Source organism: Pleurodeles waltl, chromosome 4_1, assembly GCF_031143425.1.
Source record: "Pleurodeles waltl isolate 20211129_DDA chromosome 4_1, aPleWal1.hap1.20221129, whole genome shotgun sequence".
NCBI classification, from domain to species: Eukaryota; Metazoa; Chordata; class Amphibia; order Caudata; family Salamandridae; genus Pleurodeles; species Pleurodeles waltl.
In genome coordinates this window covers 670,163,752-670,186,835 of record NC_090442.1, presented here as the reverse complement: position 1 = coordinate 670,186,835, position 23,084 = coordinate 670,163,752, and the positions used below count along the sequence as shown (strand labels likewise).

Here is a 23,084-nt window from a genome sequence, read left to right as displayed (position 1 = left end):
AGGCGGCAACTTGGGCATCCCTCCATACTTTTGTCAAACATTATTGTTTGGATTCTGAGGTTAGGAGGGATGGCCATTTTGCTCGCTCGCCATTCAGGCACCCACCTCCGGAGGTAGTACTGCTTTGGGACTCTATTCTTTAGGTGAAGAATCCACAGGTAGGTGTATCCATCAGAAGAATAAGTTACTTACCTTCGGTGACGCTTTTTCTGGTGCATACATTAACTACCTGTGGATTCCTCACGGTCCCACCCGCCTCCCCCTTGCCTGACTGTTCGTTCCACGAAATCCGTGGGTGAGCACCATTGTCTTGTGTGTGTCTGTATGTATGTATATATGTATATATATATATATATATATATATATATATATATATATATACCGGTTTCATGTATATAGTTATAGCATGTATATATGTAATTCTTTCTCTGGTTTTGATAATTCAAGTACACATGATTGGATTTGCCTGACATATGTGGTTTCATATGGAACAGTTATTGCTGTTATTTTCTTATTATTTTTATTGTAATAAATGTTGCATTTTCACTTCATTTGATGTGATTATGTTCTCTTCAAGGTCAATGTTCACCTGTTCGCCTCTAAGGCATGTAAAAAAAGGTGATAACTGACGTCTGCACGTCGACGAGGGCTTCTTATTGCCTGGATGACGTCATACGGAGTCGCGTGGAGTCGGGAAATTGTGACGTCATCGTCGACGTGCAGAGCTAGAGAAAATTTCCGTCTAAGCTGGCGCAAGGGGAGAATTTTTTAGGTGAGGAATCCACAGGTAGTTAATGTATCCACCTGAATAAGCGTCACCGAAGGTAAGTAACTTATTCTTTTGGTCCATGCTATCCAAAACGTTCTCCCTGTACTTAATGCTCTCTATCAACAGATGTCTCAAATGTGGTGTAGCGCCAAAGGTTCCAGTATCGGTGTTGGTTCACCATCCCCTGATTCTGGGCAATTCACTAAATCTCCCTGTGCCCACCAAAAAAATGAATCTCCACTTGTGTAATATAATTGGTGCTCCTGTAAAGCGATTCAATGCCTGCTGGTCAGGTTTGCGCAATATAAAACTGCAAAGTAACTGCAATGATTTTGGAGAAGATTTTAAGCCATAAGTCATCCAGCACCAAGAATTGAAGTCGCTTTAAAATGTATACCTTGTCATCTTTTGTGAAAGGTGCTTTCAGTCAGGTATGGTGCGGTGTCTGTCGAATTTCACTGGGAATGTTTACACACAGGCAAAAACGTGTCCACACTCTGGGGGTTATTCTAACTTTGGAGGAGTGTTAAACCGTCCCAAAAGTGACGGTAAAGTGACGGATATACCACCAGCCGTATTCCGAGTTCCATAGGATATAATGGACTCGTAATACGGCTGGTGGTAAATCCGTCACTTTTCCGTCACTTTTGGGACGGATTAACACCTCCTCCAAAGTTAGAATAACCCCCTCTCTCTCTCTCTGTTTGGAAAGACTTAAAAAATGTTGGTCATTTTACAAATTAATGTGCTTTATCCCACTTACTGTACCTACAAATCCACATTCCTCTCTCTTTCTGCTGCCACTTAAGCCCTTCTACTGCACCCTGCTTACCATATAAGAGTATGTTTCAGCCACTGAAAGCGTGGGATGAAAAAGTGTGTTTACACAGATTAGCACTTGTCACATTGATTAAAAGCTACTCCTCCAGTTCCAACTTCTTCTTAGTAACAGCAGCGAGGAGATGTCAGCCATCATGACTCAATTTTGCCCCATGTAAAGCGCCACGTCTGCTGTAAACTTTTTAGCAAACGCTTTTCAGGAGAAGAACCATCTTCGTAGGATTTACTCTCCCAGGTGCTGACAACTGCAGCCTAATCCATTTCCCTATTTGTGCAACCACATTTATCATATGTCTGCCCTAGTTCTCCTTTGGGGCTTCTTAAGAATTTTGGGGGCCATGGTCCAAATGTATTTTGGGGGCCCCTGTTCATAACAGATATGAATTTATGATCCAGTCCTAGCTCTTTCTCAGCTTTTTTGGCCAGGTCACTGACAATGCACAGGTACATTCGTCCAAATTCCTAATGTTTTACATCTAATATTCAGGGATAGTGATGTGTGTTTTTCAATATTTGTAACAAAGCAGCATCTCACTAATATTACTGCAAATAACCTCAGTGACACCCTCCCATTTCTTCTCCTGTTTTGGTCTTAAGGAACCTTTTTATGGATGCTGCATGAAACCATTCAGAATATTTATCTGAAAATGTCTGTAACAGTCCCTCACACATCACCCGCATTAAAAATAAATTACAAGAAAACAGTACTAAAAACAGTCTAATAAATGTTCAAGGTCATCAGGGCAAGACTCTCTACAGTAAATGGAAGTGCTTTAGTTATATGCCGGGCCACTGGAATTATGTGGCAAAGAGGACCAGGGTTGACCAATTTATGTGGCAATAAAAGTCCAGTTATGCATTTACAACAACAGTAGCTCTAACTCAAGCAAATGCGAGACCTATTGGTTTGCAGATGCTTGTTACTGGATGTCATAGTCCTCCTAACTCGTTCTTAACCCTGTTCTAATTGGGCATTGAGGTTTTAGGAGCACACTGTATGCAACCTTGAGCATTAGGCCAAGTTGCTTATATTGTTTTTTTGGGGGGAGTAGCAGTAGATAACTAATACATGTTTCTCCACTGTCTGTGTGGAGAAACCCACAAAAAGGCAACAAATGTTTCACTGAACTTTATGTTCTCTTCTAATACTTCTGAAATAAGTTTACTAACATCTACCAGTAATCTTGAAGAGCTGGGCACGTGGCAAACATATATAGGTCAATTTTTGGCATTTGGAAGGCTTTGAACTTTGAAACTATGTATAATGTAAAAAAAAGATTACGCGTAAGGTTTGAAAATATTGTGTATGTAATCAAGAGTTACTTAGCATAAACTCATAATCTCCATTGTTAAGATGCATCTCTCCAACACCCTCTTTGCCTACTTACCTTGTATTCCTCACCGGCAAACAGTACCACCTTGACACTTCATTATCCAACAAGTGTTCTTTTTCAGTTTCTCCTTGAACACCTACAGTGGTCTGGGCGATCCAACAAGGCCTGTTAGACACACACGCTGCATTTGAACTTGGAGACTCTATTTCTTGTCCTCTGATTATCCTTCCCTCATTATTAAACTTTACTGTTGTGCAGTGTGTGCCTCCCTGGTAACTAGTAGCAATGCATTTCCAGTGGTCTACAGTGCTATTGTTTAGACATTTTGAAGTGGCTGGATGTTAAAGGCTATAGTATGAGATCCACCTTTCATTTTAATGTCACACCATAATGCTTGCAAGATCTTCGATTGCAACTGCTTTAAGTTTTTCACTGCTAAGAACTTATACAGATACCCTTCCTTGATGACGGGTGTATCATGGACTCAAGGCAATTTTTCATTTGTGTCTCAGCCAAACTAGCATTCAGCACTCTAACCTGTTTAATATATGTCAGCCTGAAATAGAGATGCATGTCTTGGAGTGCTCAACTCCCCTTCCTTGCTGCTTTGGATATGCATATCTGCCATGATTTGCAAGCACCCATATCCCCAACCAAAAGTCCATATAAAGCTATTAATCAAAGCTTAGATGTGGCCAAGTTCTCATTTTTCAGTACAAAAGGGAATATTCCCTAAGACAAAATTAAATTTTGACTCAGTTGACATCTTCACCTTCTTTATCTGTCATGTTAGAGTTAAAAGACATCTACCCCATAACTGTAATATAACATTGACCATTGTATATTATACCTTGATCAAAAAGAATCATAGACTGTATTCCTGGCTATTTATCTTTATCCATCTTATACACAGAAAATGGTCCAAACTCACTAATGAATGCCTATGCCTGTGTGAACCCAGTAATGACTTCTTCCAAAAAGAACAGCCCAATTGCCTACATTTGCAACATTTTCTAAAAAACCTCTACATATCTTTTAGGAGGTCCTTTAGTCCAGGGCAAATCTAGAATCTTATTACTGGTGTTACCAAGTATGATCCACAAAACTCTTTTTCTTCTAGAACAATTTTCTGTTGCTTTGTCATGTTTCAAGGCTCTCTAGTTCCATTTAGACGGCTCGTTCTTCACCCTCCCCCCTGTTGTTATTGAACTTCAGAACCTGCTTTCTAAAAATGTAAAGCCTGCATATTTTGGGAATCTTTAAATGATGTTTTGATTTTCATATCCTTAAAGCATGTATTTGCAGTCATTACTCCATACTTAGATACACTTTTTGGATTGTTTTCTTTGAGAAATGCTACTGGGAGATGTCATTTTGGCAACCTTTTCCTTCTCTATCCTCTTCCAGAGACTTCTTACCCTGTGTGGGACTTGAATTTAATTCTGGCTTTATGCATGCATGAAGCATATTAGCTTATGGACGTCTGTAACATAGGCATACTGACCTTGAAGACTGCCTTTTTGATGGTGGTCTGCTGTACCATAAGGGCAGTGAAACGTCAAGCTCTTTCTTTTCAGGAGTCCTGTACTTGTTTTCTGCAACACCATGATTATCTTACAGATTCATTTTTTCTTCATTAGAAAGATATTAATGGAATGTCATTTAAATCAAGAAAGTACCCTTCTTATGCTTTGCCTTACAATTCATTCTTCTTCATCTGGAGAAACAGAAACAATGCAACCTGTCTCAAGACTTTTAAAGTTTTACCTGGAAATATCAAAACATTTCAGATATTCGGGCATGTTTGTCAGATATAATGGTCTATTGCAGGCAACAAAGGAGGTAAATGCACTATTGCCAGTTGGATAGACTATTGCATTTTGAGATTCTCCAACGTCAAAAGAGCTCTGTCCATGCAGAAGCCTCTTATTTGTTACACCAGAGAAAAGACATCAGTGGTATCCTCTCAAGAATAAAATGTGGGTCCAGAGAATATCCATTGTACTAAATAATGGTATGTTTATTCCAGGACAAGGAACTGCATTCACCATCCAGCAATATCTAACTCAACCTCCTATGGAATGTTTCCACACAACTAAATATATTTTCTGATGCAACCTTAACAAATAATTCTAGAAGAAAGGCTAGGAAGCTAACTATAATACACATACTCGTACATAGACATCACACACTCCCCTTTTCTAAATAAGACAAAAATGACTGTAGCAACACGTAAAATAGGAACACAGAAAACAAATGGAAAGAAAACAAATGACTATAAATAGTTTGAGTACCTACCATAATTTCTTCTTGTCCATAGGAATTCCATTCAAATTCCAAATAGGTCTGTCTGAAGAGGAGAACTAAACTTTGACTGTCCTACAAAACTTTTAGAAACGTTATCACTATATCCCTTACTTGACTTTCAGTTTTACTTACAGCTCTACTTTTGTCAAAATACATTTATCCAGTATTGGATCTTTCATAAATTCACATGCTTGAATCATCCCCGTCGTCGAAGTTGGAGTCCCACGGTACATGAAAAAAGCAGTGAGTAAAAACTTTCCATAGGCTATAATGCTAACAAAATCACACACATAGCCTATCCATGTCCTTTTGTAAAAAAGAACCAAACTTGACTTATGACCAATCAGGCTTCAGCACCCTCTAGAATATTCCCCCGAGAGGCTCATTCTCTCAGATTTTCTACCGCACGTCATGTGAAGGGACTCTCCCTGAGCTCTGCTCAGTTTTTTCCTCTCAGTACAATTTTTTCTTCAGAAAATGTCTGATTCTTCTAGAAAAGCCTTTTCCGCCCTTGTAAGACCTGTGGCAAGAAGAGGCTGCATGAGGATGATCCACATAAGGACTGTTTATATTGCTTGCATCCTGTACATCATGTAAAAGACTGTAAGATATGCTGCACCTTCTCTGCGAAGACGCATTGAGACAGAGAAGGAAGACTGTTAATATGATTACAGGCTACATCCTGTACTTCTGGTGAGGAGAGTGATTCAAAAGCAGGCTAAGAAATCCAGAAAACACCACAAGACACACCATAAGGAGGGTGCCAAGAACATACAAATCTCAATTTAATCTGAGCCATCCTCTCCTTGTCACAAAAAGGAGTCCCGTCACCGTTCTCCTTTTTTAGTGTCTTCCACTTCTAGAAAAGTTTCTCTTAAATTCAAGTCGATGACGACACAGCCTGTTTCCACAGTCACCGTCTCGTCGACGAGACCGTCTACGACTACGTCGACGTCTTTTCTAAAAGCTCCAATTTCTTCAGGAAGTCGCATCCATCATTGGGGCCGTCGACGAGAGTTGATCCAGAAAAGACCTCGTCGTTGAAGGGTACATCGACGAGAACATCGACGGCAAGGACACCGTTATCGACACCATTGTAGACAAGAGCATTGTACTCTCGTCGACGACACCACCGTCAACGAGACCGTTGCTGGCGGAAAAATTGTCGACGCCGCCAACTCTGTCGACGGACCCATCGTCGTCGACGGTGCCACTAGTTTCTGTCAGTCAAGGCAGCGTGATCCCCATTTCCTCTGAATCTCTCGACTTTCGAGCCACAGTGAAAATTACCATGCTGTCTAGGTCGACTGTTTACCCGGCAGGTACATCACCAAGTAAGGTAAAAACCTTACTTCCTAGTCATCTGCTAGACTGGGAGGAGTCAGATGAAGGGCCGTTCGGTGATGCACACAGCCCATCTCAGTTACATGTCAAGTATCAGGAGGAGGAAGATGAGGATGAGTATGAACAACAGTATCAATCTTATTATACTTATCAAAGATGCTATTATGAACCTTTACATCAGCCAAGAGACACTGTGCAAATGCCTGCCTCTTTAATTCAAGACTTGCAGTCTGTGTTACAGGATTATAAGAGGAGGTTTCCAACCGCATCTGAGGCGCAGCCGCCTCTTCCTTCCTCTCCTGGTACACCAAGGAATATACCTCCACCTCCAGCAACTCCCAGGCTCACACCGCAGTCTAAAATAGCCACCCCTCCTAGAGAGGACGCATTCTGACTTTCTTGGCGTTTTCAGTCAAATTACAGTTGTGAAACTCTCGTAAAATTCTCCTAACTTGTAAATCCATCTCTGGCCACCAATAGCAACTTCTCAACCTCTCCTAAGTTTTGCATATACCCTGATAGCCACTATTAGCAAACTCAGTATGTTTTATTCCCATATCTGATGGTGGAAGTAATCTTAACCCTCTCAACAATAAGCCAGCTTACAAAGACAATTCTTGTCTCACCTTATCAAATCCTGCTAACACAGTATTTGACCATTTCCAATCCATTTTCTCTAGCTTACCATTTTGCATCCATGTGCACACACAATTTGTCTCATCCCTACATAATTAGTCTAACCATTCCTGCTGGGTAACACACCCATCTGTAACTAAACAGACCTTGACCTTGACACTTTCATTTGACCACCATTCATCCTTCACCTTACTTTCATGAGTTTCAGCTCTAACCATCCTTGAGAGAACATCTGCTGCCGTATTGAGGAGAAGTGGAAATCTTGCAACATAACAGTCTGTTTGCAAATTGTGGGAGAAACTTCATCTAACACTTTTGTATTAAACATTTATTTCAAAGGCATTTGATCCAAATGTACCTAGGTTCCTACAGAAGCTGCTCAAACCTCCTTATAGGCCAAAAAACATCTATGGCTTACATCTCAATAGTGGAATAATTGCACTCCCCTCCTCGAAAAACCCCGAATGCCCATGCAGTAGTGATCAGCTTCCCATCTTTGACTTCATTTTCAGTCTTGCATTGTACACATGGACTCATATCCCATCCTCATAATTTTCGAAATTCACCAATAAAAAAGACACAGGAACGTCTATTGTTTGAATATAAAAACAACAAAAACCAATATGTACTTACACACCAATAAATTATTTTAAGATATATCTAGAATTTACTCTTTGGAGGTTTAGTAGAACTCCAAAAACCAGTTTGGATTTAGATTTTCTCTAAACAGTATTGAACCGAATTTCAGTGGCCTGTCTATTTCCATAGTGTGGCATAACATTGACTCAGTTGTCAGATTATTTTCGATTTTATAGAGCTGTGGATGTCTGCAGGATTCTCATTATAGTTCAGTGCCAGTCCGCCTCCTTCCAGCCTCTGTTCAAACAGGGGCTTTCCTTACCCTTCAGCATGGAACTCCGATTAAAGCATCTCCTCTTCCTCCAGCTAAGCAGCATGCAGAGACTTCTAATACAGAGGAAGAGACATTGTGTTGCATACTGTTTGAGGAGGGGCACAGCTTAATTGCGACCTGTTTTGCCAACATTTCTACCCTCACAGAAACTTTAAAATCTTGAGCATATTTTGTGCTGGAAATGTAGCAGCATTTGTTGACATATCTAAAGTATATAATTGAGCATAACACAGTTACATACACAGAGCAACATAACAACACGATTAGCCATGGGGAACATCACAACTAAAAAGTCAAAACAAAACAACACATTGATCACATTACAACACAACCCAACAAAATTATGTTTCAATAATTCAGCACAAATTCAGCAAAAATACAGCAGCACAAATACACCAGAACACACCACAACAAAATGGCACACAACAAATTACAACATAAATTCTTGTCACACATTACCACCTCCAGAATTCTGTTTGAATAATACTGTGATAAAAGGTGTTCAGAGTGAGCACTGTCTTAAATTACCACCAAGGATATAAAATAACACCAGTCATAAATTTGTTGTGATCTGAAAGGAAGTCAGTGCTCACTACTTTGTCACATCATGACAGATATCAAATCTGCCTTATTACATGTGCATTATATGCTATGGTATTTGTAAGATGGCAGACGGGATATCCATCATGTTGTGACAGAGTAACCCCTCCACCAAACTCTAAATTAGGCCTTTCTAGGAGCAAACGTTCTTGCAGAAAGTCTAAAAGATTATCGTTCCCCAAAACGAAGGGGCAAATAATGAAGCTGACTCAGAAAACCTAAGCAAAATCTCAAAAGATGGTTGGGAAATAGAAGATACTAATAGGAATGATACATCCCATTGATTCCGCTACATCACTTGATCATAAAACCGCTACAAAACACTCCTAAGGCTTGTTTCCCTTGCAAGCCCTCTTGTTTTTGTAGCGGTATGCTTATATGCAAGGAATATTAGCACACCACTTATGCTCAACTGTGTACCTAAATCACCCTGTAGACCTGAGACTCAATTTACTTGTGGAAAATAAGCTGTGATGATGTAGAGCTGGGTAATTCAGGCTAGCATGTATTTTTGACTGTTGTATTAATAATACCTTTGACTGAGAAATATATAACTATGGCATTATTTAAAATGTCATTATGTCACAACAGACTTTTTATGTCTTTGGTAAACGTTTGTTTGTTCTGTTCTGTTGTCTTAACACATTTCTTAGCCACTGCGGTTCAGAAAGCATTTCATAAAGCAAAGTTCAGAAGGTAAAGCAGATACCTTGTTAGAATCTTGCGTAGGGTAGCTGTGATTGAGATATATATATATACATATATATATATATGTTCGATGGCATGTGTAGCTGCAGATACACATGCTGTGCATTATCCTTCGGATGTGTTCCTCTGCGCTCCGTGTTTCGGTTCGGAAAAGTTAGTTAACAATCGAAAAATTCGAAAGGTATTGTTTGCGCTCGGTATCGGGTTAGTGATAGCACATCGACACTGAAGAAAAGAAGAGCTCCGGCAGCCCTTTGGGGCTTCCACTCCTCGGCGGGGCCTGGTCGGCCCGACCGCGTGCGTCTTCAAGGCTCATGGAACGGACCCCATTCCGCTTCTGCCCCAAATGCCACGCTAAGTATCCTTATACAGACCAACATTTGGTCCTTAATTTGTGTTTGTCCCCCGAACACAAAGAGGATACGTGCGAGGCCTGTCGGGCATTTCGCTCGAAGAAGACACTGCGGGACCGGAGAGCTCGAAGACTTCAAATGGCGTCGACACCGGACGGACACACCGAGGTCGAAGAAGAGGAGACATTCTCCATTCCAGATTTGGACTCGGACGAGCCCGAGAGTGAGCAGCCGACGAGGCAACAAACTGTGAGTAAACCAACCCCCTGCAAAAACTCACACGAAAATCATGAAGGCCCAGGCGACGCCACCGCCGACAGGCCATGGCTTTACCTGAAAGCACGGTGACCAAGCATCGCCACCGAAAAAGGCCTCACAGCAGCCGAAGACATCCGACTCCGGTCGAGATACCGGCACTGAATATACTCGGCACCGAGATACCGGCTCCGACCAGATCCGGCACCGAGAAATCAGCACCCCGAAATCCAAGAAGGTTTCTTCGGAGCCGAAAAAGACTGCTGAAAAGGTTTTGGTGCCGAAACACCCAGCCTCGGAGCCGAAACAAACCTCCTAAATGGACGAACAGGGCCTTTCCTCACAACTACAAGGCCACAGCTTTGAACAAGAACTGGGGATGGGAGAGCCAGACCATACCCAGAGGAGGCTCCATATACAGAAAGACACAGGGAAAATAAGTACACTTCCCCCAATTAAGATGAAGCGGAAGCTCGCATTCCATGAGGCGGAAATGCAGCCAAAAGCAAAAGTGGCTAAAGAAAAAACACCACCACAGTTTTCTCCACAGCCATCACCACCGCCCTCACCACATCTGTCCCCAATAGCAACACCCCCAATGGTGCAGTCACCAACGCACACAGGGATGAGCCAAGATGACCCAGATGCATGGGATCTGTACGATGCACCAGTCTCTGATAATAGTCCGGATTGCTACCCGGCAAGGGCATCACCACCAGAAGATAGCACTGCTTACATGCAGGTGGTTTCCAGGGCAGCAACTTTTCATAACGTAGCATTGCATTCAGAACCTTTAGAAGATGACTTCTTATTCAATACCCTGTCATCAACACACAACCAATATCAGAGTTTGCCAATGTTACCAGGCATGTTAAAACACGCCAAACAGGTGTTTCAAGACCCAGTCAAGAGCAGAGCCATCACACCTAGGGTGGAAAAGAAATATAAACCTCCCCCTACGGACCCTGTGTACATTACGCAACAGCTGACTCCTGATTCAGTGGTAGTAGGAGCAGCCCGGAAAAGGGCGGACTCACAAACTTCTGGGGACGCACCACCACCCGACAAAGAAAGTCGGAAATTCGATGCTGCAGGCAAAAGGGTGGCAGCACAGGCAGCCAATTAATGCAACATTTCATTGAACACCTTCCAAAAGAGTTCCAAAAGCGTGCCCAACAGATTGTAGAGGAGGGCCAAACCATCTTCAACAATCAAATAAGGTCGGCTATGGACTCAGCAGACACGGCGGCCAGAACAGTAAACACTGCGGTCACCATTCGGAGACACGCATGGGTACGTACCTCTGGATTTAAGACAGAGATCCAGCAGGCTGTGCTGAATATGCCTTTCAACGGACAACAGTTGTTTGGGCCGGAGGTGGATACAGCAATAGACAAACTATAGAAAGACACTAACACGGCCAAAGCCATGGGCGCGCTCTACTCCCCACAGAGCAGAGGCACTTTTAGGAAGCCACACTTTAGACGGGGGTTTCGGGCCCAAAGCACAGAGCCTTCGACCTCACAGGCCAGACCCATATACCAGGGCCAATACCAAAGAGGAGGCTTTCGGGGACAATATAGGGGTGGACAGTTCCCTAAAACAAGAGGGAAATTCCAAAGCTCAAAAACCCACAAACTAAACAGTGACTCCAATGTCACAAACCCCCAACACACAACACCAGTGGAGGGGAGACTCACACATTATTACCAGAATTGGAAACATATAACTACGGACTCATGGGTCCTAGCCATTATCCAACATGGTTATTGCATAGAATTCCTACAAATACCACCAAATGTGCCTCCAAGAGTACACAACATGTCCAAACAACACTTAGATCTGTTACAACTGGAAGTCCAAGCGAAAAGAAGAAATAGAACTAGTACCCAACCATAAAAAATGAACAGGTGTTTACTCCCTGTATTTTCTAATTCCAAAAAAGGACAAAACACTGAGACCCATATTAGAACTCAGAACACTAAGGGCCTCATTCTGAGGCTGGCGGGCGGCGGGAACCGCCATATGGCCGCTCCGCGGTCGAAAGACCGCGGAGGCCATTCTGGCTTTCCCGCTGGGCTGGCGGGCGACCGCCAGAAGGCCGCCCGCCAGCCCAGCGGGAAACCCCCTTCCCACGAGGAAGCCGGCTCCGAATGGAGCCGGCGGAGTGGGAAGGTGCGACGGGTGCAGTTGCACCCGTCGCGAATTTCAGTGTCTGCTAAGCAGACACTGAAATTCTTTGTGGGGCCCTCTTACGGGGGCCCCTGCAGTGCCCATGCCATTGTCATGGGCACTGCAGGGGCCCCCAGGGGCCCCACGACACCCCATACCGCCATCCTGTTCCTGGCGGGCAAACCGCCAGGAACAGGATGGCAGTATGGGGTGTTGGAATCCCCATGGAGGATTCATGAGGGCAGTGGAAAACCGGCGGGAGACCGCCGGTTTTCCTGTTCTGACCGCGGCCAAACCGCTGCGGTCAGAATGCCCTGCGGGGCACCGCCAGCCTGTTGGCGGTGCTCCCGCCGACCCTGGCCCCGGCGGTCCTTGACCGCCGGGGTCAGAATGACCCCCTAAATCTTTACATCAAATCAGATCACTTTCACATGGTGACACTTCAAGACGTGATTCCCCTGCTCAAACAACAGGACTACATGTCAACATTAGATCTCAAGGATGCTTACTTCCACATACCCATACATCCTTCCCACAGGAAATACTTAAGGTTTGTAATCCAAGGTGTGCATTACCAATTCAAAGTGTTACCGTTCGGGATAACAACAGCACCAAGAGTATTCACCAAATGCCTTGCGGTAGTAGCTGCTCATATCAGGAGGCAGCACATGCACGTATTCCCTTACCTAGACGATTGGTTAATAAAACCAACACTCAGCAACAGTGTCTTCAACACACAAAATACGTCATAGAAAGCCTTCACAAGCTAGGGTTATCTATAAACTACCAAAAATCACATCTACAACCGTGTCAAATACAACAATACTTAGGAGCAACAATCAACACACAAAAAGGGATTGCCACTCCAAGTCCACAAAGGGTACAAGCATTCCAAAATGTAATACTAAACATGCACCCAAACCAACACTATCAAGTGAGGTTTGTGATGAAACTTCTAGGCATGATGTCTTCATGCATAGCCATTGTTCCAAACGCAAGACTACACATGCGGCCCTTACAACAGTGACTAGCAACACAATGGACACAAGCACTGGGTCAACTTCAATATCTAGTGTTGATAGACCGTCAAACACACTCCTCGCTTCAATGGTGGCATCCTATAAATTTAAACCAAGGGCGGCGATTCCAAGACCCTGTGCCTCAATATGTGATCACAACAGATGCTTCCATGGTAGGGTGGGGAGCACACCTCAACCAGCACAGTATACATGGACAATGGGACGCTCAACAAAGCAAACTTCATATAAATCATCTGGAACTACTTGCAGTATTTCTAGCATTGAAAGCATTTCAACCGTTAATAGCCCACAAACACATTCTTGTCAAAACAGACAACATGACAAAAATGTATTACCTAAACAAACAGTGAGGGACACACTCATCACAGCTGTGTCTCTTAGCACAAAAGATTTGGCATTGGGCGATTCACAGTCACATTCGCCTAATAGCACAGTACATCCCAGGAATTCAAAAGCAGTTAGCCGACAATCTCAGTCGAGATCACCAACAAACCCACGAATGGGCAGCGTCTCGTGCCACGAACAGATGTACACTAGGTAAGGGACATTTTCCATTTATACATATGTATATATGTTCGATGGCATGTGTAGCTGCAGATACACATGCTGTGCATTATCCTGCCATCTAGTGTTGGGCTCGGAGTGTTACAAGTTGTTTTTCTTCGAAGAAGTCTTTTCGAGTCACGAGACCGAAGGACTCCTCCCTTTCGGCTCCATTGCGCATGGACGTCGACTCCATCTTAGATTGTTTTCTTTCCGCCATCGGGTTCGGACGTGTTCCTCTTCGCTCCGTATTTTTGATTCGGAAAAGTTAGTTAGTTATCGGAAAATTTGACGGTATTGTTCGCGCTCGGTACCGGTTTAGTGTTAGCACATCGACACCGAAGAAAGAAGCGCTCCGGTGGCCCTTCGGGGCTTCCACTCTCCAGCGGGGCCTGGTCGGCCCGACTGCGTCCATCTCCAAACCTCATGGACCGGACCCCCTTCCGCTTCTGCCCCAACTGCCACGCAAAGTATCCTTACACAGACCAACACCTGGTCTGTAATCTGTGTTTGTCTCCAGAACACAGGGAGGATACTTGCGAGGCCTGTCGGGCGTTTCGATCCAAGAAAACACTACGAGATCGAAGAGCTCGAAGACTCCAGATGGCGTCGGCCCCCTGCCAAGCAGATCGACGTCGAGGAAGAGGAGAGATTCTCCATTCGAGATTCGGACGAGTCCGAAAGTGAGCAGCCGAAGACGCAGCAACAAACTGTGAGTAAACCAGCCCCGGCAAAGACTCACTCAAAAATAATAAAGGCCAAGGGGATGCCACCGCCAACAGGCCATGGCTTAACCCGAAAACACGGTGACCAAACATCGGCACCGAAAAAGGCCTCCCAACAGCCGAAGACATCCGACTCCGGTCAGGATACCGGCTCCGAACAAACTCGGCACCGAGAGTTCGGCACACCAAAAGTCAAGAAGGTTTCCTCGGAGCCGAAAAAGACTGTACAAAAAGCTTTGGTGCCGAAACATGCAGCCTCGGAGCCGAAACCAGGCTCCTATACAGAAGAACAAGGCCTTTCAAGTCAGCTTCAAGGGCACAGATTTGAACAAGAACTGGGCATGGGAGAGCCAGACCATACCCAGAGGAGGCTGCACATACAGAAGGACACGGGGAAAATCCAAACTCTTCCTCCACTAAAAATCAAGCGAAAGCTAGCATTCCAGGAGACGGAAATGCAGCCAAAAGCGAAAGTGGCTAAAGACAAAACACCACCAAGGTTCGTCACAGCAATCTCCATTGCATTCGCCACACCTGTCCCCGGTAGCAACACCCCCAATGATGCAGTAGCCGACACACACAGGGATGTCACAAGATGACCCGGATGCATGGGACTTGTATGATGCACCGGTCTCAGACAATAGTCCCGATTGCTACCCGGCAAGGCCGTCACCACCTGAGGACAGCACTGCATATATGCAGGTGGTTTCAAGGGCAGCTACATTCCATAATGTAGCAATGCATGCAGAGCCCATGGAGGACGACTTTTTGTTTAATACCTTGTCATCCACCCACAGCGCATACCAAAGTTTGCCAATGCTGCCAGGCATGTTAAAACACGCCAAACAAGTGTTCCAGGACCCAGTAAAAGGCAGAGCCATCACGCCTAGGGTGGAGAAGAAATATAAACCTCCCCCAACGGACCCTGTGTTTATCACACAACAATTAACTCCTGATTCAGTGGTAGTGGGAGCAGCCCGAAAGAGGGCAAACTCCCAATCCTCAGGAAACGCACCACGGCCCGACAAGGAAAGTCGGAAATTCGATGCAGCAGGCAAGAGGGTAGCAGCACAGGCAGCCAATCAATGGTGGATTGCCAATTCTCAGGCCCTACCGGCTCGATGCGACAGGGCACATTGGGATGAAATGCAACATCTCATTCAGCACCTTCCCAAAGAAGTTGATGAATGTCAAACTATTTCGAACAACCAAATAAGGGTCGGCTATGGACTCAGCAGACACGGCGGCAAGGACAGTGAACACTGCAGTAACCATTCGTAGGCACGCATGGTTCCGGAGTTCTGGATTTAAGCCAGAAATCCAGCAGGCTGTGCTGAATATGCCGTTCAAATAAGAACAATTGTTTGGGCCGGAGGTGGATACGGCAATAGAAAAACTCAAAAAAAGACACAGACACGGCCAAAGCCATGGGCGCGCTCTATTCCCCACCGAGCAGAGGCACTTTTAGAAAGCCGCACTTTAGAGGGGGGGTTTTGTTCCCAAACAACAGAGCCTTCCACCTCACAAGTCAGACCCACATATCAGGGCCAGTATCAGAGAGGAGTCTTTCGAGGAACATATAGGGGTGGACAATTCCCAAACACAAGAGGGAAATTCCAGAGCCCAAAAACCCGTCAAACCAAACAGTGACTTCAATGTCACAAACCCCCACCACTCAACACCAGTGGGGGGGAGACTTATTGCATATTACCACAACTGGGAAAACATAACTACGGACACATGGGTCCTAGCCATTATCCAACATGGTTATTGCATAGAATTCCTACAATTGCCACCAGATGTGCCTCCAATAGCACACAATATGTCCAAACAACAGTTAGACCTGTTACAACTAGAAGTCCAAGCATTGTTACAAAAACAAGCAATAGAACTAGTACCCAATCATCAAAAAGGAACAGGTGTCTACTCCCTGTATTTCCTAATTCCAAAGAAAGACAAAACACTGAGACCCATATTAGCCCTCAGAACACTGAATCTTTACATCAAATCAGATCACTTTCACATGGTAACACTTCAAGACGTGATTCCCTTGCTCAGAAAACAGGACTACATGTCAACATTAGATCTCAAGGATGCATATTTCCACATACCCATACATCCTTCCCACAGGAAATACTTAAGGTTTGTAATCCAAGGCGTGTATTATCAATTCAAAGTGTTAACATTCAGGATAACAACAGCCCCAAGGGTATTCACAAAATGCCTTGCAGTAGTAGCCGCTCACATCAGGAGACAGCACATGCACGTATTCCCTTACTTGGACGATTGGTTAATAAAAACCAGCACTCAGCAACAGTGTCTTCTACACACACAATACGTCATAGAAACCCTACACAAACTAGGGTTCTCTCTAAACTACCAAAAATCACATTTACAACCATGCCAAATACAACAATATTTGGGAGCAACAATCGACACACAAAAGGCCATTGCCACTCCAAGTCCACAAAGAGTTCAAGCATTCCAAAATATAATATTAAACATGTGTCCAAACCAGCACTATCAAGTGAGGTTTGTAATGAAACTTCTAGGCATGATGTCTTCATGCATAGCCATTGTCCCACACGCAAGACTACACATGCGGCCCTTACAACAATGCCTAGCAACACAATGGACACAAGCACAGGTTCAACTTCAGGATCTAGTGTTGATAGACTGCCAGACACACCTCTCGCTTCAATGGTGGAATCCTATAAATTTAAACCAAGGGTGGCCATTCCAAGACCCAGTGCCTCAATACATAATCACAACAGATGCTCCTATGATGGGGTGGGGAGCACACCTCAACCAGCACAGTATACAGGGACAATGGGATGTTCAGCAAAAACAACTGCATATAAATCATTTAGAACTGTTAGCAGTGTTTCTAGCATTTTAAGCATTTCAACCACTAATAGCCCACAAACACATTCTTGTCAAAACAGACAACATGACAACAATGTATTACCTAAACAAACAAGGAGGGACAAACTCATCATAACTATGGGGGTTATTACAACTTTGGAGGAGGTGTTAATCCGTCCCAAAAGTGACGGTAAAGTGACGGATATACCACCAGCCGTATTACGAGTTCCATAGGATATAATGGACTCGTAATACGGCTGGTGGTATAACCGTCACTTTTGGGACGGATTAACACCTCCTCCAAAGTTGTAATAACCCCCAGTGTCTCTTAGCGCAAAAGATTTGGCATTGGGCGATTCACAATCAGATTCGCCTAATAGCACAATACATCCCAGGGATTCAAAACCAGTTGCCCGACAATCTGAGTCGAGCTCACCAACAAACACACGAATGGGAAATTCATCCACAGATACTACAAACTTACTTTCTATGCTGGGGAACACCAGAAATAGACCTATTGGCAACAAAAGAAAACGCAAAATGCCAATACTTCACGTCCATATATCCACACCCGCAGTCCAAGGGCAATGCGTTATGGATGAGTTGGTCAGGGATATTTGCCTACCCTTTTCCCCCTCTCCCACTCCTTCCTTATCTGGTAAACAAATTGAGTCAAAACAGACTCAAACTAATACTAATAGCACCAACCTGGGCTCGCCAACCTTGGTACACAACACTACTAGACATGTCAGTAGTACCTCATGTCAAACTACCAAACAGACCAGATCTGTTAACTCAACACAAACAACAGATCAGACACCCGAATCCAGCATCGCTCAATCTAGCAATCTGGCTCCTGAAGTCTTAGAATTTGGACATTTAGACCTTATTCAAGAATGTATGGAGGTCATTAAACAAGCTAGAAAACCTACTACAAGACATTGTTACGCAAACAAATGGAAAAGATTTGTTTATTACTGCCATAATAATCAAATTCAACCACTACATGCTTCCGCCAAAAACATTGTAAGATACTTATTACACTTACAAAAATCTAAACTAGCATTTTCTTCTATTAAAATACATCTCACAGCAATATCTGCCTATCTGCAGATTACACATTCAACATCACTTTTTAGAATCCCAGTCATCAAAGCATTTATGGAGGGTTTAAAAAGAATCATACCCCCGAGAACACCACTAGTCCCCTCGTGGAACCTCAATATTGTATTAACACGACTCATGGGTCCACCATTTGAACCCATGCACTCTTGTGAGATGCAATACTTAACATGGAAAGTAGCCTTCCTAATAGCTATCACATCTCTTAGAAGAGTAAGTGAAATACAAGCATTTACTATACAAGAACCCTTTATACAAATACATAAACATAAAGTGGTTCTCCGTACAAATCCCAAATTCTTACCAAAAGTTATATCACTGTTCCACCTAAACCAAACAGTAGAACTCCCAGTCTTTTTTCCACAACCAGACTCACTAGCCGAAAGAGCCTAACATACGTTAGACATTAAAAGAGCACTAATGTATTACATTGATAGAACAAAACAGTTTTGCAAAACAAAACAATTGTTTGTAGCCTTTCAAAAACCTCATGCAGGAAATCCAATATCCAAACAAGGCATTGCCAGATGGATAGTGAAATGTATTCAGACCTGCTATATTAAAGCAAAAAGAGTTCTACCTATTACGCCAAAGGCGCACTCCACTAGGAAGAAAGACGCCACAATGGCTTTCCTAGGAAATATACCTATGACAGAAATCTGTAAGGCAGCCACATGGTCTACGCCTCATACATTCACAAAACATTACTGTGTAGATGTGTTAACAACACAACAAGCCACAGTAGGACAGGCTGTACTACGAACATTATTTCAGACAACTTCAACTCCTACAGGCTAAGCCACCGCTTTTGGGGAGATAACTGCTTACTAGTCTATGCACAGCATGTGTATCTGCAGCTACACATGCCATCGAACTGAAAATGTCACTTACACAATGTACATCTGTTCGTGGCATGAGACGCTGCAGATTCACATGCGCCCTCCCGCCTCCCCGGGAGCCTGTAGCTGTTTTAAGTTGAATAAAACCTGTAAATTTGTAAGTAAAAGTATGTAAATACTTACTAGTTTTATACACATTATGTACCTACATACTAACTCCATTGCATGGGCACCTTTACTATATACACAACTCCTACCTCACCCTCTGCGGGGAAAACAATCTAAGATGGAGTCGACGCCCATGCGCAACGGAGCCGAAAGGGAGGCGTCCCTCAGTCTCGTGACTCGAAAAGACTTCTTCGAAGAAAAACAACTTGTAACACTCCGAGCCCAACACTAGATGGCAGGATAATGCACAGCATGTGAATCTGCAGCGTCTCATGCCACGAACAGATGTACACTGGGTAAGTGACATTTTCCATATATGCATATATATATACATATACATTTGATTTGTAACAAAGGTTAATAGTGAATGTCTACATTATTCCTCTTTTACAATGATTTAATAATCAACACATACTCTGAAAAGATATGCTGTTAAAAATCTGCACTCAGCCAGCCTGATTCATAGAGCTGCTTCTGTGTGAAGGGTTAGCTTGCACGCACATGTAGCCTCACTTTTCTATTCACAAAATTAACAAGAACTTATTTTTGCAGGTAAGTATGCTCCCATCTGTGGCGAGTGGGTTGGGGAGGAGAGAGGGTGAGGGAGGGCCTTACTGAAAGTTTTTGCACACCCAAAAAAATAACTTGTTTGCGAGTGCATATATATTTTGTTTCCAAACTGATTAACACACCAGGAATGTTCGAAGATTTACGTCTGTCAAGGGCTGAGGGCTGAAATAATTATTTTTCACAATGGTATTTGGTTGCTAAAACCCCCCAGAAGTGATGGAGGTATTTGGGCAGTGATTTCTCTACCAGTGCAAGACAGGAGAAAAAATGCACATGCATTTTCAGATATTTTCGGATATACAATTACACTTGCAGTCACGTACGTAGAGATGCTTACAGTGTTTCCAGAATTGCTCCTGGAAACCAGAAGCTATTTTAGATTTCTTGATTCGTGAATTCCTAAAGTTTGTAAATCTTTAACAGTATTTGGTAGTGAACCTGCTGGGTTCAAATGTATACATTTGTTTAAAAAAAAGTGAACATATTCTTCATTTCTTTCTGCTGCCTTTACCCTCATGCCTAAACCACAGCACAATGTAGTGCTCTGTTTTTACATAACAGTTTAATTCAACAGTTAATGTCAGAGTTATTGCTAGATAACTTATTGAATGAAGAGGTAGAGAGGAAAAGATCATTGAAGCTATTTAAAAAAATCTCTTCCACAGGAAGACGCAGAGGAAGATCATACTGAACCCGTGTATTCCATGGAACTGTTTATTTCGTTGAAAAGGATTATTGAGGCTCATAGAAGCTGTACTCCCCCCCATTGTTTTGAACCTGTCTGGCCTCCCCTTTATTATCTAAACCAGTGATACTCAAAGTACGGCCCGGGGGGCGCATGCGGCCCTCCTGACATTGACATGCGGCCCCCAGGTCAACAGCAGCACTGTGCTGTTGTTTATTCGACTTGGCACCAGCACTACAAAATGTTAAATAAACGTGCAAGTATTTAATTGGAGGCTAATTGAAAGGGAAGTAACTAGGGTGTCCTGGAACTCAACTTTAGTTCTGACATCAACTCGGCCCTCAGTCACCTCACAGACCAGTGCGGCCCCTGGGAAAATGTTTGTGAGTACCCATGATCTAAACCAAAGAATTGAACACTTCTTTTTACTCCACCTACTTCTCTTTGTTCTTTGACCTTAGCCTATAGATACCGTCTTCTCTCCCCAGAGAGCAAACTTTACTTTGGCCTAGTCCAGTGGTTTTTAACCTCTTGACTTACGTGGGCCCCACTTAGTCATTACTGGGGTCTGGGAACCCCCACTGAATCATTACTGTGTCTCGAGGAACCCAGCCTAAACAATTGCAATGATTTTGATCCGCAAAACAGTCCACATAACTACAGACACCAGCATTCATCAGATAGACAAACAATGGCTTATTTTATTTCAATGACAAACAAATATGAAAAAAAAAAAACACCTTTACTTTTGTTTTTTTTTGTAAAACATTTTGGGCCTGATTCCGACTTTGGCGGGCGGCGGAGGCCGCCCGCCAAAGTCCCGCCGACAAATGACCGCACCGCAGTCAAAAGACCGCGGCGGCCATTCTTACATTTCCGCTGGGCCGGCGGGCGCTCTCCAAAAGAGCGCCCGCCGGCCCAGCGGAAATGCCCCTGCAACGAGGATGCCGGCTCCGAATGGAGCCGGCGGAGTTGCAGGGGTGCGACGGGTGCAGTGGCACCCGTCGCGTATTTCAGTGTCTGCATTGCAGACACTGAAATACTTTGTGGGGCCCTCTTACGGGGTCCCCTGCAGTGCCCATGCCATTGGCATGGGCACTGCAGGGGCCCCCAGGGGCCCCGCCGCACCCCCTACCGCCATCCTGTTCCTGGCGGGAGACCCGCCAGGAACAGGATGGCGGTAGGGGGTGTCAGAATCCCCATGGCGGCGGAGCGCGCTCCGCCGCCATGGAGGATTCTGTAGGGCAGTGGTAAACCGGCGGGAGACCGCCGGTTTACCCTTTCTGGCCGCGGCTGAACCGCCGCGGTCAGAATGCCCTTGGGAGCACCGCCAGCCTGTTGGCGGTGCTCCCGTGGTCGGTGACCCTGGCGGTCACCGGCCGCCAGGGTCAGAATGACCCCCTTTATTATTTTTTCATCACTGTCATGGTCATACTAAAGCAGGAACCTCATCAGAAATTCACTTTAAACAACAGGTTGGAGCTTTCATAAATTCACTTAAGGCCACCCATTATCCAGATTATATTCTGGTTGATGCCTTTCCACTACTCCCCCGGATCAATTTGAGGATACTAACTTAATTTTTAGCCTCCAATTTCCAATTACTTCACGTTTAGAGAAAATTTTTAAAATCTTTTAATTTTAAATATTCCGTCTTTATTTGTATACACTTTATTAATCTGTTAACATTATTTAATTTTCTAAGCAGTTACTGACCCCCTGAAAAGGCATTGCGGACCCCCACAGGTCCCCAGATCACAGGTTATGAATCACAGGCCTAGACGGTCTCCTCATTTACCCTAACAACCTGCCTGCAAAGTTCTGCTCTTTACATTCTCTGAGACGCTTTCCTACTTCCAGAAAGTAAGCCTCTGTGGAATACCCACTCAAATATATGTGGAAGGCTGCTCCTGCTCCAGTGTTTTTTGTGGGGCACACCGGACCCCATTTTGCAAAATCACCATGGGTCGTAGTGCAAGCACAGCCCCATTCGTGGCCCCCTCCAGACTGTCCACCAAGGGGTGGAGTGATCATGTAATATTCCTCCCTTCTAGGCTTTTCATCCCTTTTCCTTACCCAGACTCCGAACCCTCCTTGATAATGCCTCGAACCGACCTCCTCACAGTCATTTATCACCTGCTCAGAGCAGATAGAAAGTGTATGCGCTAAACTTAACAAAATTGCGAAATTCCACCTGGGAAATCCGTGTCTGCGCAGTTATCCTAGTTCAGTGGGGTTTACCTCATAATAAGGGGATATACATGCAGAGATACTGAGCAGTAATAGAAATTTCGGT

General features: G+C 44.0%; 1 protein-coding gene across 4 annotated transcripts in view; it reads left to right on the top strand.

The window, feature by feature from the left end:
• MDM1 (Mdm1 nuclear protein) overlaps positions 1-23,084 on the top strand; it is a 326,554-nt gene that overhangs the window by 191,172 nt on the left and 112,298 nt on the right. The gene's annotated exons all lie outside the window — the stretch shown is intronic.